At 30.6% G+C, this 16,226-nt stretch overlaps 2 long non-coding RNA genes across 3 annotated transcripts in view; one reads left to right on the forward strand and one right to left on the reverse strand.

Moving 5' to 3' along the window:
• Positions 1-16,226, forward strand: part of LOC146754095 (uncharacterized) — a 69,554-nt gene that overhangs the window by 40,218 nt on the left and 13,110 nt on the right. The gene's annotated exons all lie outside the window — the stretch shown is intronic.
• Positions 3,646-8,540, reverse strand: LOC146754096 (uncharacterized). Its single transcript, XR_014939248.1, has 2 exons — positions 8,220-8,540; positions 3,646-5,934 (listed from the first exon to the last, which is right to left on the reverse strand). It is a non-coding gene; the product is annotated as an uncharacterized LOC146754096 (long non-coding RNA).

A 16,226-nucleotide genomic window follows, 5' to 3' on the forward strand; every position in this document is an offset into this window, starting at 1 on the left:
TCCCTTAGACCTTCCTTTCCATTCCTTTTTTTTTTTTTAAATTAACCTTTCCTTTCCTTTTTTATATACTTCCCTATCCTTACAATTCTACATACATTGACTTTCCTTTATACTTTGCTTTCCTTTCCATTATATCTACCTTTCCTTTCTTTTCTATTCCCTTCCTTTCCCTTCCTTTATACTTACCTTTGCTTCCTTTCTTTTATACTTTCCCTTCCTTTATACTTTCCATTCCCTTATACTTTCCTTTCCATTCCTATTTTTAAACTTACCCATTCCTTTCATTTATACTTTCCTATCCTTTCCAATATACTTACCTTTGCTTTCCTTTCTTTTATACTTTCCCTTCCTTTATACTTTCCTTTTCTTTATACTTTCCCTTCCTTTATACTTTCCTTTTCTTTATACTTTCCTTTCCTTTATACTTTCCTTTTCTGTATACTTTCCTTTCCTTTACACTTTCATTTCAATTCCTATTTTTAAACTTACCCATTCCTTTCATTTATACTTTCTTATCCTTTCCAATATACTTACCTTTGCTTTCCTTTCTTTTATACTTTCCCTTCCTTTATACTTTCCTTTTCTTTATACTTTCCTTTCATTTATACTTTCCTTTTCTGTATACTTTCCTTTCCTTTACACTTTCATTTCAATTCCTATTTTTAAACTTAGCCTCTCCTTTCATTTATACTTTCCTTTCCTTTCCTTTCATACTTACCTTTGCTTTCCTTTCTTTTATAAATTCCCTTCTTTTATAATTCCCTTCCCTTTGCATTATACCTACATTCCCTTTCAGTTCTGTAACATTTTCCTTTAGACCTTCCTTTCCATTCCTTTTTTTTTTTTAAATTAACCTTTCCTTTCCTTTTTTATATACTTCACTATACTTACAATTCTACATACATTGGTTTTCCTTTATACATTGCTTTCCTTTCCATTATATCTACCTTTCCTTTCTTTTCTATTCCCTTCCTTTCCCTTCCTTTATACTTACCTTTGCTTCCTTTCTTTTATACTTTCCCTTCCTTTATACTTTCCATTCCCTTATACTTTCCTTTCCATTCCTATTTTTAAACTTACCCATTCCTTTCATTTATACTTTCTTATCCTTTCCAATATACTTACCTTTGCTTTCCTTTCTTTTCTACTTTCCCTTTCCTTTTCTGTATACTTTCTTTTCCTTTACACTTTGATTTCAATTCCTATTTTTAAACTTAGCCTCTCCTTTCATTTATACTTTCCTTTCCTTTCATTCTTACCTTTGCTTTCCTTTCTTTTATAAATTCCCTTCTTTTATAATTCCCTTCCCTTTGCATTATACCTACATTCCCTTTCTGTTCTGTAACATTTTCCCTTAGACCTTCCTTTCCATTCCTTTTTTTTTTTTTAAATTAACCTTTCCTTTCCTTTTTTATATACTTCCCTATCCTTACAATTCTACATACATTGACTTTCCTTTATACATTGCTTTCCTTTCCATTATATCTACCTTTCCTTTCTTTTCTATTCCCTTCCTTTCCCTACCTTTATACTTACCTTTGCTTCCTTTCCTTTATACTTTCCCTTCCTTTATAGTTTCCTTTTCTTTATACTTTCCTTTTCTTTCTATTTTCCTTTTCTGTATACTTTCCTTTCCTTTACACTTTCATTTCAATTCCTATTTTTAAACTTAGCCTCTCCTTTCATTTATACTTTCCTTTCCTTTCATACTTACCTTTGCTTTCCTTTCCTTTATAAATTCCCTTCTTTTATAATTCCCTTCCCTTTGCATTATACCTACATTCCCTTTCTGTTCTGTAACATTTTCCCTTAGACCTTCCTTTCCATTCCTTTTTTTTTTTTTAAATTAACCTTTCCTTTCCTTTTTTATATACTTCCCTATCCTTACAATTCTACATACATTGACTTTCCTTTATACTTTGCTTTCCTTTCCATTATATCTACCTTTCCTTTCTTTTCTATTCCCTTCCTTTCCCTTCCTTTATACTTACCTTTGCTTCCTTTCTTTTATACTTTCCCTTCCTTTATACTTTCCATTCCCTTATACTTTCCTTTCCATTCCTATTTTTAAACTTACCCATTCCTTTCATTTATACTTTCTTATCCTTTCCAATATACTTACCTTTGCGTTCCTTTCTTTTATACTTTCCCTTCCTTTATACTTTCTTTTTCTTTACACTTTCCCTTCCTTTATACTTTCCTTTTCTTTATACTTTCCTTTCCTTTATACTTTCCTTTTCTGTATACTTTCCTTTCCTTTACACTTTCGTTTCAATTCCTATTTTTAAACTTAGCCTCTCCTTTCATTTATACTTTCCTTTCCTTTCCTTTCATACTTATCTTTGCTTTCCTTTCTTTTATAAATTCCCTTCTTTTATAATTCCCTTCCCTTTGCATTATACCTACATTCCCTTTCTGTTCTGTAACATTTTCCCTTAGACCTTCCTTTCCATTCCTTTTTTTTTTTAAATTAACCTTTCCTTTCCTTTTTTATATACTTCCCTATCCTTACAATTCTACATACATTGACTTTCCTTTATACATTGCTTTCCTTGCCATTATATCTACCTTTCCTTTCTTTTCTATTCCCTTCCTTTCCCTTCCTTTATACTTACCTTTGCTTCCTTTCTTTTATACTTTCCCTTCCTTTATACTTTCCTTTTCTTTATACTTGCCTTTTCTTTATACTTTCCTTTTCTGTATACTTTCCTTTCCTTTACACTTTCGTTTCAATTCCTATTTTTAAACTTAGCCTCTCCTTTCATTTATAGTTTCCTTTCCTTTCATACTTACCTTTGCTTTCCTTTCTTTTATAAATTCCCTTCTTTTATAATTCCCTTCCCTTTGCATTATACCTACATTCCCTTTCTGTTCTGTAACATTTTCCCTTAGACCTTCCTTTCCATTCCTTTTTTTTTTTAAATTAACCTTTCCTTTCCTTTTTTATATACTTCCCTATCCTTACAATTCTACATACATTGACTTTCCTTTATACATTGCTTTCCTTGCCATTATATCTACCTTTCCTTTCTTTTCTATTCCCTTCCTTTCCCTTCCTTTATACTTACCTTTGCTTCCTTTCTTTTATACTTTCCCTTCCTTTATACTTTCCTTTTCTTTATACTTGCCTTTTCTTTATACTTTCCTTTTCTGTATACTTTCCTTTCCTTTACACTTTCATTTCAATTCCTATTTTTAAACTTAGCCTCTCCTTTCATTTATACTTTCCTCTCCTTTCATACTTACCTTTGCTTTCCTTTCCTTTATAAATTCCCTTCTTTTATAATTCCCTTCCCTTTGCATTATACCTACATTCCCTTTCTGTTCTGTAACATTTTCCCTTAGACCTTCCTTTCCATTCCTTTTTTTTTTTTTAAATTAACCTTTCCTTTCCTTTTTTATATACTTCCCTATCCTTACAATTCTACATACATTGACTTTCCTTTATACTATGCTTTCCTTTCCATTATATCTACCTTTCCTTTCTTTTCTATTCCCTTCCTTTCCCTTCCTTTATACTTACCTTTGCTTCCTTTCTTTTATACTTTCCCTTCCTTTATACTTTCCATTCCCTTATACTTTCCTTTCCATTCCTATTTTTAAACTTACCCATTCCTTTCATTTATACTTTCTTATCCTTTCCAATATACTTACCTTTGCTTTCCTTTCTTTTATACTTTCCCTTCCTTTATACTTTCCTTTTCTTTATACTTTCCCTTCCTTTATACTTTCCTTTTCTTTATACTTTCCTTTCCTTTATACTTTCCTTTTCTGTATACTTTCCTTTCCTTTACACTTTCGTTTCAATTCCTATTTTTAAACTTAGCCTCTCCTTTCATTTATACTTTCCTTTCCTTTCCTTTCATACTTACCTTTGCTTTCCTTTCTTTTATAAATTCCCTTCTTTTATAATTCCCTTCCCTTTGCATTATACCTACATTCCCTTTCTGTTCTGTAACATTTTCCCTTAGACCTTCCTTTCCATTCCTTTTTTTTTTTAAATTAACCTTTCCTTTCCTTTTTTATATACTTCCCTATCCTTACAATTCTACATACATTGACTTTCCTTTATACATTGCTTTCCTTTCCATTATATCTACCTTTCCTTTCTTTTCTATTCCCTTCCTTTCCCTTCCTTTATACTTACCTTTGCTTCCTTTCTTTTATACTTTCCCTTCCTTTATACTTTCCATTCCCTTATACTTTCCTTTCCATTCCTATTTTTAAACTTACCCATTCCTTTCATTTATACTTTCTTATCCTTTCCAATATACTTACCTTTGCTTTCCTTTCTTTTCTACTTTCCCTTTCCTTTTCTGTATACTTTCTTTTCCTTTACACTTTGATTTCAATTCCTATTTTTAAACTTAGCCTCTCCTTTCATTTATACTTTCCTTTCCTTTCATTCTTACCTTTGCTTTCCTTTCTTTTATAAATTCCCTTCTTTTATAATTCCCTTCCCTTTGCATTATACCTACATTCCCTTTCTGTTCTGTAACATTTTCCTTTAGACCTTCCTTTGCATTCCTTTTTTTTTGAAAATTAACCTTTCCTTTCCTTTTCTATATACTTCCCTATCCTTACAATTCTACATACATTGACTTTCCTTTATACATTGCTTTCCTTTCCATTATATCTACCTTTCCTTTCTTTTCTATTCCCTTCCTTTCCCTACCTTTATACTTACCTTTGCTTCCTTTCCTTTATACTTTCCCTTCCTTTATAGTTTCCTTTTCTTTATACTTTCCTTTTCTTTCTATTTTCCTTTTCTGTATACTTTCCTTTCCTTTACACTTTCATTTCAATTCCTATTTTTAAACTTAGCCTCTCCTTTCATTTATACTTTCCTTTCCTTTCATACTTACCTTTGCTTTCCTTTCCTTTATAAATTCCCTTCTTTTATAATTCCCTTCCCTTTGCATTATACCTACATTCCCTTTCTGTTCTGTAACATTTTCCCTTAGACCTTCCTTTCCATTCCTTTTTTTTTTTTAAAATTAACCTTTCCTTTCCTTTTTTATATACTTCCCTATCCTTACAATTCTACATACATTGACTTTCCTTTATACTTTGCTTTCCTTTCCATTATATCTACCTTTCCTTTCTTTTCTATTCCCTTCCTTTCCCTTCCTTTATACTTACCTTTGCTTCCTTTCTTTTATACTTTCCCTTCCTTTATACTTTCCATTCCCTTATACTTTCCTTTCCATTCCTATTTTTAAACTTACCCATTCCTTTCATTTATACTTTCTTATCCTTTCCAATATACTTACCTTTGCTTTCCTTTCTTTTATACTTTCCCTTCCTTTATACTTTCTTTTTCTTTATACTTTCCCTTCCTTTATACTTTCCTTTTCTTTATACTTTCCTTTCCTTTATACTTTCCTTTTCTGTATACTTTCCTTTCCTTTACACTTTCATTTCAATTCCTATTTTTAAACTTAGCCTCTCCTTTCATTTATACTTTCCTTTCCTTTCATACTTACCTTTGCTTTCCTTTCTTTTATAAATTCCCTTCTTTTATAATTCCCTTCCCTTTGCATTATACCTACATTCCCTTTCTGTTCTGTAACATTTTCCCTTAGACCTTCCTTTCCATTCCTTTTTTTTTTTAAATTAACCTTTCCTTTCCTTTTTTATATACTTCCCTATCCTTACAATTCTACATACATTGACTTTCCTTTATACATTGCTTTCCTTGCCATTATATCTACCTTTCCTTTCTTTTCTATTCCCTTCCTTTCCCTTCCTTTATACTTACCTTTGCTTCCTTTCTTTTATACTTTCCCTTCCTTTATACTTTCCTTTTCTTTATACTTTTCTTTATACTTTCATTTTCTGTATTCTTTCCTTTCCTTTACACTTTCATTTCAATTCCTATTTTTAAACTTAGCCTCTCCTTTCATTTATACTTTCCTTTCCTTTCATACTTACCTTTGCTTTCCTTTCCTTTATAAATTCCCTTCTTTTATAATTCCCTTCCCTTTGCATTATACCTACATTCCCTTTCTGTTCTGTAACATTTTCCCTTAGACCTTCCTTTCCATTCCTTTTTTTTTTTTTAAATTAACCTTTCCTTTCCTTTTTTATATACTTCCCTATCCTTACAATTCTACATACATTGACTTTCCTTTATACTTTGCTTTCCTTTCCATTATATCTACCTTTCCTTTCTTTTCTATTCCCTTCCTTTCCCTTCCTTTATACTTACCTTTGCTTCCTTTCTTTTATACTTTCCCTTCCTTTATACTTTCCATTCCCTTATACTTTCCTTTCCATTCCTATTTTTAAACTTACCCATTCCTTTCATTTATACTTTCTTATCCTTTCCAATATACTTACCTTTGCTTTCCTTTCTTTTATACTTTCCCTTCCTTTATACTTTCTTTTTCTTTACACTTTCCCTTCCTTTATACTTTCCTTTTCTTTATACTTTCCTTTCCTTTATACTTTCCTTTTCTGTATACTTTCCTTTCCTTTACACTTTCGTTTCAATTCCTATTTTTAAACTTAGCCTCTCCTTTCATTTATACTTTCCTTTCCTTTCCTTTCATACTTACCTTTGCTTTCCTTTCTTTTATAAATTCCCTTCTTTTATAATTCCCTTCCCTTTGCATTATACCTACATTCCCTTTCTGTTCTGTAACATTTTCCCTTAGACCTTCCTTTCCATTCCTTTTTTTTTTTAAATTAACCTTTCCTTTCCTTTTTTATATACTTCCCTATCCTTACAATTCTACATACATTGACTTTCCTTTATACATTGCTTTCCTTGCCATTATATCTACCTTTCCTTTCTTTTCTATTCCCTTCCTTTCCCTTCCTTTATACTTACCTTTGCTTCCTTTCTTTTATACTTTCCCTTCCTTTATACTTTCCTTTTCTTTATACTTGCCTTTTCTTTATACTTTCCTTTTCTGTATACTTTCCTTTCCTTTACACTTTCATTTCAATTCCTATTTTTAAACTTAGCCTCTCCTTTCATTTATACTTTCCTCTCCTTTCATACTTACCTTTGCTTTCCTTTCCTTTATAAATTCCCTTCTTTTATAATTCCCTTCCCTTTGCATTATACCTACATTCCCTTTCTGTTCTGTAACATTTTCCCTTAGACCTTCCTTTCCATTCCTTTTTTTTTTTTTAAATTAACCTTTCCTTTCCTTTTTTATATACTTCCCTATCCTTACAATTCTACATACATTGACTTTCCTTTATACTTTGCTTTCCTTTCCATTATATCTACCTTTCCTTTCTTTTCTATTCCCTTCCTTTCCCTTCCTTTATACTTACCTTTGCTTCCTTTCTTTTATACTTTCCCTTCCTTTATACTTTCCATTCCCTTATACTTTCCTTTCCATTCCTATTTTTAAACTTACCCATTCCTTTCATTTATACTTTCTTATCCTTTCCAATATACTTACCTTTGCTTTCCTTTCTTTTATACTTTCCCTTCCTTTATACTTTCCTTTTCTTTATACTTTCCCTTCCTTTATACTTTCCTTTTCTTTATACTTTCCTTTCCTTTATACTTTCCTTTTCTGTATACTTTCCTTTCCTTTACACTTTCATTTCAATTCCTATTTTTAAACTTAGCCTCTCCTTTCATTTATACTTTCCTTTCATACTTACCTTTGCTTTCCTTTCCTTTATAAATTCCCTTCTTTTATAATTCCCTTCCCTTTGCATTATACCTACATTCCCTTTCTGTTCTGTAACATTTTCCCTTAGACCTCCCTTTCCATTCCTTTTTTTTTTTAAATTAACCTTTCCTTTCCTTTTTTATATACTTGCCTATCCTTACAATTCTACATACATTGATTTTCCCTTATACATTGCTTTCCTTTCCATTATATCTACCTTTCCTTTCTTTTCTATTCCCTTCCTTTCCCTTCCTTTATACTTACCTTTGCTTCCTTTCTTTTATACTTTCCCTTCCTTTATACTTTCCATTCCCTTATACTTTCCTTTCCATTCCTATTTTTAAACTTACCCATTCCTTTCATTTATACTTTCTTATCCTTTCCAATATACTTACCTTTGCTTTCCTTTCTTTTATACTTTCCCTTCCTTTATACTTTCCTTTTCTTTATACTTTCCTTTCCTTTATACTTTCCTTTTCTGTATACTTTCCTTTCCTTTACACTTTCATTTCAATTCCTATTTTTAAACTTAGCCTCTCCTTTCATTTATACTTTCCTTTCCTTTCCTTTCATACTTACCTTTGCTTTCATTTCTTTTATAAATTCCCTTCTTTTATAATTCCCTTCCCTTTGCATTATACCTACATTCCCTTTCAGTTCTGTAACATTTTCCTTTAGACCTTCCTTTCCATTCCTTTTTTTTTTTTAAATTAACCTTTCCTTTCCTTTTTTATATACTTCACTATACTTACAATTCTACATACATTGACTTTCCTTTCTACTTTGCTTTCCTTTCCATTATATCTACCTTTCCTTTCTTTTCTATTCCCTTCCTTTCCCTTCCTTTATACTTACCTTTGCTTCCTTTCTTTTATACTTTCCCTTCCTTTATACTTTCCATTCCCTTATACTTTCCTTTCCATTCCTATTTTTAAACTTACCCATTCCTTTCATTTATACTTTCTTATCCTTTCCAATATACTTACCTTTGCTTTCCTTTCTTTTATACTTTCCCTTCCTTTATACTTTCCTTTTCTTTATACTTTCCTTTCCTTTATACTTTCCTTTTCTGTATACTTTCCTTTCCTTTACACTTTCATTTCAATTCCTATTTTTAAACTTAGCCTCTCCTTTCATTTATACTTTCCTTTCCTTTCCTTTCATACTTACCTTTGCTTTCATTTCTTTTATAAATTCCCTTCTTTTATAATTCCCTTCCCTTTGCATTATACCTACATTCCCTTTCAGTTCTGTAACATTTTCCTTTAGACCTTCCTTTCCATTCCTTTTTTTTTTTTAAATTAACCTTTCCTTTCCTTTTTTATATACTTCACTATACTTACAATTCTACATACATTGACTTTCCTTTCTACTTTGCTTTCCTTTCCATTATATCTACCTTTCCTTTCTTTTCTATTCCCTTCCTTTCCCTTCCTTTATACTTACCTTTGCTTCCTTTCTTTTATACTTTCCCTTCCTTTATACTTTCCATTCCCTTATACTTTCCTTTCCATTCCTATTTTTAAACTTACCCATTCCTTTCATTTATACTTTCTTATCCTTTCCAATATACTTACCTTTGCTTTCCTTTCTTTTATACTTTCCCTTTCCTTTTCTGTATACTTTCTTTTCCTTTACACTTTGATTTCAATTCCTATTTTTAAACTTAGCCTCTCCTTTCATTTATACTTTCCTTTCCTTTCATTCTTACCTTTGCTTTCCTTTCTTTTATAAATTCCCTTCTTTTATAATTCCCTTCCCTTTGCATTATACCTACATTCCCTTTCTGTTCTGTAACATTTTCCCTTAGACCTTCCTTTCCATTCCTTTTTTTTTTTTTAAATTAACCTTTCCTTTCCTTTTTTATATACTTCCCTATCCTTACAATTCTACATACATTGACTTTCCTTTATACTTTGCTTTCCTTTCCATTATATCTACCTTTCCTTTCTTTTCTATTCCCTTCCTTTCCCTTCCTTTATACTTACCTTTGCTTCCTTTCTTTTATACTTTCCCTTCCTTTATACTTTCCATTCCCTTATACTTTCCTTTCCATTCCTATTTTTAAACTTACCCATTCCTTTCATTTATACTTTCTTATCCTTTCCAATATACTTACCTTTGCTTTCCTTTCTTTTATACTTTCCCTTCCTTTATACTTTCTTTTTCTTTATACTTTCCCTTCCTTTATACTTTCCTTTTCTTTATACTTTCCTTTCCTTTATACTTTCCTTTTCTGTATACTTTCCTTTCCTTTACACTTTCATTTCAATTCCTATTTTTAAACTTAGCCTCTCCTTTCATTTATACTTTCCTTTCCTTTCCTTTCATACTTACCTTTGCTTTCCTTTCTTTTATAAATTCCCTTCTTTTATAATTCCCTTCCCTTTGCATTATACCTACATTCCCTTTCTGTTCTGTAACATTTTCCCTTAGACCTTCCTTTCCATTCCTTTTTTTTTTTAAATTAACCTTTCCTTTCCTTTTTTATATACTTCCCTATCCTTACAATTCTACATACATTGACTTTCCTTTATACATTGCTTTCCTTGCCATTATATCTACCTTTCCTTTCTTTTCTATTCCCTTCCTTTCCCTTCCTTTATACTTACCTTTGCTTCCTTTCTTTTATACTTTCCCTTCCTTTATACTTTCCTTTTCTTTATACTTTTCTTTATACTTTCCTTTTCTGTATTCTTTCCTTTCCTTTACACTTTCATTTCAATTCCTATTTTTAAACTTAGCCTCTCCTTTCATTTATACTTTCCTTTCCTTTCATACTTACCTTTGCTTTCCTTTCCTTTATAAATTCCCTTCTTTTATAATTCCCTTCCCTTTTCATTATACCTACATTCCCTTTCTGTTCTGTAACATTTTCCCTTAGACCTTCCTTTCCATTCCTTTTTTTTTTTTTAAATTAACCTTTCCTTTCCTTTTTTATATACTTCCCTATCCTTACAATTCTACATACATTGACTTTCCTTTATACTTTGCTTTCCTTTCCATTATATCTACCTTTCCTTTCTTTTCTATTCCCTTCCTTTCCCTTCCTTTATACTTACCTTTGCTTCCTTTCTTTTATACTTTCCCTTCCTTTATACTTTCCATTCCCTTATACTTTCCTTTCCATTCCTATTTTTAAACTTACCCATTCCTTTCATTTATACTTTCTTATCCTTTCCAATATACTTACCTTTGCTTTCCTTTCTTTTATACTTTCCCTTCCTTTATACTTTCTTTTTCTTTACACTTTCCCTTCCTTTATACTTTCCTTTTCTTTATACTTTCCTTTCCTTTATACTTTCCTTTTCTGTATACTTTCCTTTCCTTTACACTTTCGTTTCAATTCCTATTTTTAAACTTAGCCTCTCCTTTCATTTATACTTTCCTTTCCTTTCCTTTCATACTTACCTTTGCTTTCCTTTCTTTTATAAATTCCCTTCTTTTATAATTCCCTTCCCTTTGCATTATACCTACATTCCCTTTCTGTTCTGTAACATTTTCCCTTAGACCTTCCTTTCCATTCCTTTTTTTTTTTAAATTAACCTTTCCTTTCCTTTTTTATATACTTCCCTATCCTTACAATTCTACATACATTGACTTTCCTTTATACATTGCTTTCCTTGCCATTATATCTACCTTTCCTTTCTTTTCTATTCCCTTCCTTTCCCTTCCTTTATACTTACCTTTGCTTCCTTTCTTTTATACTTTCCCTTCCTTTATACTTTCCTTTTCTTTATACTTGCCTTTTCTTTATACTTTCCTTTTCTGTATACTTTCCTTTCCTTTACACTTTCATTTCAATTCCTATTTTTAAACTTAGCCTCTCCTTTCATTTATACTTTCCTCTCCTTTCATACTTACCTTTGCTTTCCTTTCCTTTATAAATTCCCTTCTTTTATAATTCCCTTCCCTTTGCATTATACCTACATTCCCTTTCTGTTCTGTAACATTTTCCCTTAGACCTTCCTTTCCATTCCTTTTTTTTTTTTAAAATTAACCTTTCCTTTCCTTTTTTATATACTTCCCTATCCTTACAATTCCACATACATTGACTTTCCTTTATACTTTGCTTTCCTTTCCATTATATCTACCTTTCCTTTCTTTTCTATTCCCTTCCTTTCCCTTCCTTTATACTTACCTTTGCTTCCTTTCTTTTATACTTTCCCTTCCTTTATACTTTCCATTCCCTTATACTTTCCTTTCCATTCCTATTTTTAAACTTACACATTGATTTCATTTATACTTTCTTATCCTTTCCAATATACTTACCTTTGCTTTCCTTTCTTTTATACTTTCCCTTCCTTTATACTTTCCTTTTCTTTATACTTTCCCTTCCTTTATACTTTCCTTTTCTTTATACTTTCCTTTCCTTTATACTTTCCTTTTCTGTATACTTTCCTTTCCTTTACAATTTCATTTCAATTCCTATTTTTAAACTTGCCTCTCCTTTCATTTATACTTTCCTTTCCTTTCATACTTACCTTTGCTTTCCTTTCCTTTATAAATTCCCTTCTTTTATAATTCCCTTCCCTTTGCATTATACCTACATTCCCTTTCTGTTCTGTAACATTTTCCCTTAGACCTTCCTTTCCATTCCTTTTTTTTTTTTTAAATTAACCTTTCCTTTCCTTTTTTATATACTTCCCTATCCTTACAATTCTACATACATTGACTTTCCTTTATACTTTGCTTTCCTTTCCATTATATCTACCTTTCCTTTCTTTTCTATTCCCTTCCTTTCCCTTCCTTTATACTTACCTTTGCTTCCTTTCTTTTATACTTTCCCTTCCTTTATACTTTCCATTCCCTTATACTTTCCTTTCCATTCCTATTTTTAAACTTACCCATTCCTTTCATTTATACTTTCTTATCCTTTCCAATATACTTACCTTTGCTTTCCTTTCTTTTATACTTTCCCTTCCTTTATACTTTCCTTTTCTTTATACTTTCTTTTCCTTTATACTTTCCTTTTGTGTATACATTCCTTTCCTTTATACTTTCATTTCAATTCCTATTTTTAAACTTAGCCTCTCTTTTCATTTATACTTTCCTTTCCTTTCCTTTCATACTTACCTTTGCTTTCCTTTCTTTTATAATTTCCCTTCTTTTATAATTCCCTTCCCTTTGCATTATACCTACATTCCCTTTCAGTTCTTTAACATTTTCCTTTAGACCTTCCTTTCAATTCCTTTTTTTTTTTTAAATTAACCTTTCCTTTCCTTTTTTATATACTTCCCTATACTTACAATTCTACATACATTGATTTTCCTTTATACATTGCTTTCCTTTCCATTATATCTAACTTTCCTTTCTTTTCTATTCCCTTCCTTTCCCTTCCTTTATACTTACCTTTGCTTCCTTTCTTTTATACTATCCCTTCCTTTATACTTTCCTTTTCTTTATACTTCCCTTTCCTTTATACTTTCCTTTTCTGTATACTTTCCTTTCCTTTACACTTTCATTTCAATTCCTATTTTTAAACTTACCCTTTCCTTTCATTTATACTTTCCGTTCATACTTACCTTTCCTTTCCTTTCTTTTATAAATTCCCTTCTTTTATAATTCCCTTCCCTTTGCATTATACCTACATTCCCTTTCTGTTCTGTAACATTTTCCTTTAGACCTTCCTTTGCATTCCTTTTTTTTTTTTTAAATTAACCTTTCCTTTCCTTTTTTATATACTTCCCTATCCTTACAATTCTACATACATTGACTTTCCTTTATACATTGCTTTCCTTGCCATTATATCTACCTTTCCTTTCTTTTCTATTCCCTTCCTTTCCCTTCCTTTATACTTAACTTTGCTTCCTTTTTTTTATACTTTCTTTTCCTTTATAATTTCCTTTTCTTTATACTTTCCTTTTCTTTATACTTTCCTTTTCTGTATACTTTCTTTTCCTTTACACTTTGATTTCAATTCCTATTTTTAAACTTAGCCTCTCCTTTCATTTATACTTTCCTTTCCTTTCATACTTACCTTTGCTTTCCTTTCTTTTATAAATTCCCTTCTTTTATAATTCCCTTCCCTTTGCATCATACCTACATTCCCTTTCTGTTCTGTAACATTTTCCCTTAGACCTTCCTTTCCATTCCTTTTTTTTTTTTAAATTAACCTTTCCTTTCCTTTTTTATATACTTCCCTATACTTACAATTCTACATACATTGATTTTCCTTTATACATTGCTTTCCTTTCCATTATATCTACCTTTCCTTTCTTTTCTATTCCCTTCCTTTCCCTTCCTTTATACTTACCTTTGCTTCCTTTCTTTTATACTTTCCCTTCCTTTATACTTTCCATTCCCTTATACTTTCCTTTCCATTCCTATTTTTAAACTTACCCATTCCTTTCATTTATACTTTCTTATCCTTTCCAATATACTTACCTTTGCTTTCCTTTCTTTTATACTATCCCTTCCTTTATACTTTCCTTTTCTTTATACTTCCCTTTCCTTTATACTTTCCTTTTCTGTATACTTTCCTTTCCTTTACACTTTCATTTCAATTCCTATTTTTAAATTTACCCTTTCCTTTCATTTATACTTTCCGTTCATACTTACCTTTCCTTTCTTTTATAAATTCCCTTCTTTTATAATTCCCTTCCCTTTGCATTATACCTACATTCCCTTTCTGTTCTGTAACATTTTCCTTTAGACCTTCCTTTCCATTCCTTTTTTTTTTTTTAAATTAACCTTTCCTTTCCTTTTTTATATACTTCCCTATCCTTACAATTCTACATACATTGACTTTCCTTTATACATTGCTTTCCTTTCCATTATATCTACCTTTCCTTTCTTTTCTATTCCCTTCCTTTCCCTTCCTTTATACTTACCTTTGCTTCCTTTCTTTTATACTTTCCCTTCCTTTATAATTTCCTTTTCTTTATACTTTCCTTTTCTTTATACTTTCCTTTTCTGTATACTTTCCTTTCCTTTACAATTTCATTTCAATTCCTATTTTTAAACTTAGCCTCTCCTTTCATTTATACTTTCCTTTCCTTTCATACTTACCTTTGCTTTCCTTTCCTTTATAAATTCCCTTCTTTTATAATTCCCTTACCTTTGCATTATACCTACATTCCCTTTCTGTTCTGTAACATTTTCCCTTAGACCTTCCTTTCCATTCCTTTTTTTTTTTTTTAAATTAACCTTTCCTTTCCTTTTTTATATACTTCCCTATCCTTACAATTCTACATACATTGACTTTCCTTTATACTTTGCTTTCCTTTCCATTATATCTACCTTTCCTTTCTTTTCTATTCCCTTCCTTTCCCTTCCTTTATACTTACCTTTGCTTCCTTTCTTTTATACTTTCCCTTCCTTTATACTTTCCATTCCCTTATACTTTCCTTTCCATTCCTATTTTTAAACTTACCCATTCCTTTCATTTATACTTTCTTACCCTTTCCAATATACTTACCTTTGCTTTCCTTTCTTTTATACTTTCCCTTCCTTTATACTTTCTTTTTCTTTATACTTTCCCTTCCTTTATACTTTCCTTTTCTTTATACTTTCCTTTCCTTTATACTTTCCTTTTCTGTATACTTTCCTTTCCTTTACACTTTCACTTCAATTCCTATTTTTAAACTTAGCCTCTCCTTTCATTTATACTTTCCTTTCCTTTCATACTTACCTTTGCTTTCCTTTCTTTTATAAATTCCCTTCTTTTATAATTCCCTTCCCTTTGCATTATACCTACATTCCCTTTCTGTTCTGTAACATTTTCCTTTAGACCTTCCTTTCCATTCCTTTTTTTTAAATTAACCTTTCCTTTCCTTTTTTATATACTTCCCTATCCTTACAATTCTACATACATTGACTTTCCTTTATACATTGCTTTCCTTTCCATTATATCTACCTTTCCTTTCTTTTCTATTCCCTTCCTTTCCCTTCCTTTATACTTACCTTTGCTTCCTTTCATTTATGCTTTCCCTTCCTTTATACTTTCCTTTTCTTTATACTTTCCTTTCCTTTATACTTTCCCTTTCTTTATACTTTCCTTTTCTTTACACTTTCATTTCAATTCCTATTTTTAAACTTAGCCTCTCCTTTCATTTATACTTTCCTTTCCTTTCATACTTACCTTTGCTTTCCTTTCTTTTATAAATTCCCTTCTTTTATAATTCCCTTCCCTTTGCATTATACCTACATTCCCTTTCAGTTCTGTAACATTTTCCTTTAGACCTTCCTTTCCATTCCTTTTTTTTTTTTAAATTAACCTTTCCTTTCCTTTTTTATATACTTCCCTATACTTACAATTCTACATACATTGATTTTCCTTTATACATTGCTTTCCTTTCCATTATATCTACCTTTCCTTTCTTTTCTATTCCCTTCCTTTCCCTTCCTTTATACTTACCTTTGCTTCCTTTCTTTTATACTTTCCCTTCCTTTATACTTTCCATTCCCTTATACTTTCCTTTCCATTCCTATTTTTAAACTTACCCATTCCTTTCATTTATACTTTCTAATCCTTTCCAATATACTTACCTTTGCTTTCCTTTCTTTTCTACTTTCCCTTTCCTTTTCTGTATACTTTCTTTTCCTTTACACTTTGATTTCAATTCCTATTTTTAAACTTAGCCT

The sequence above is a fragment of the Coturnix japonica genome, chromosome Z, assembly GCF_054131305.1.
Source record: "Coturnix japonica strain WE chromosome Z, WE-NBRP24, whole genome shotgun sequence".
Taxonomy (NCBI): domain Eukaryota; kingdom Metazoa; phylum Chordata; class Aves; order Galliformes; family Phasianidae; genus Coturnix; species Coturnix japonica.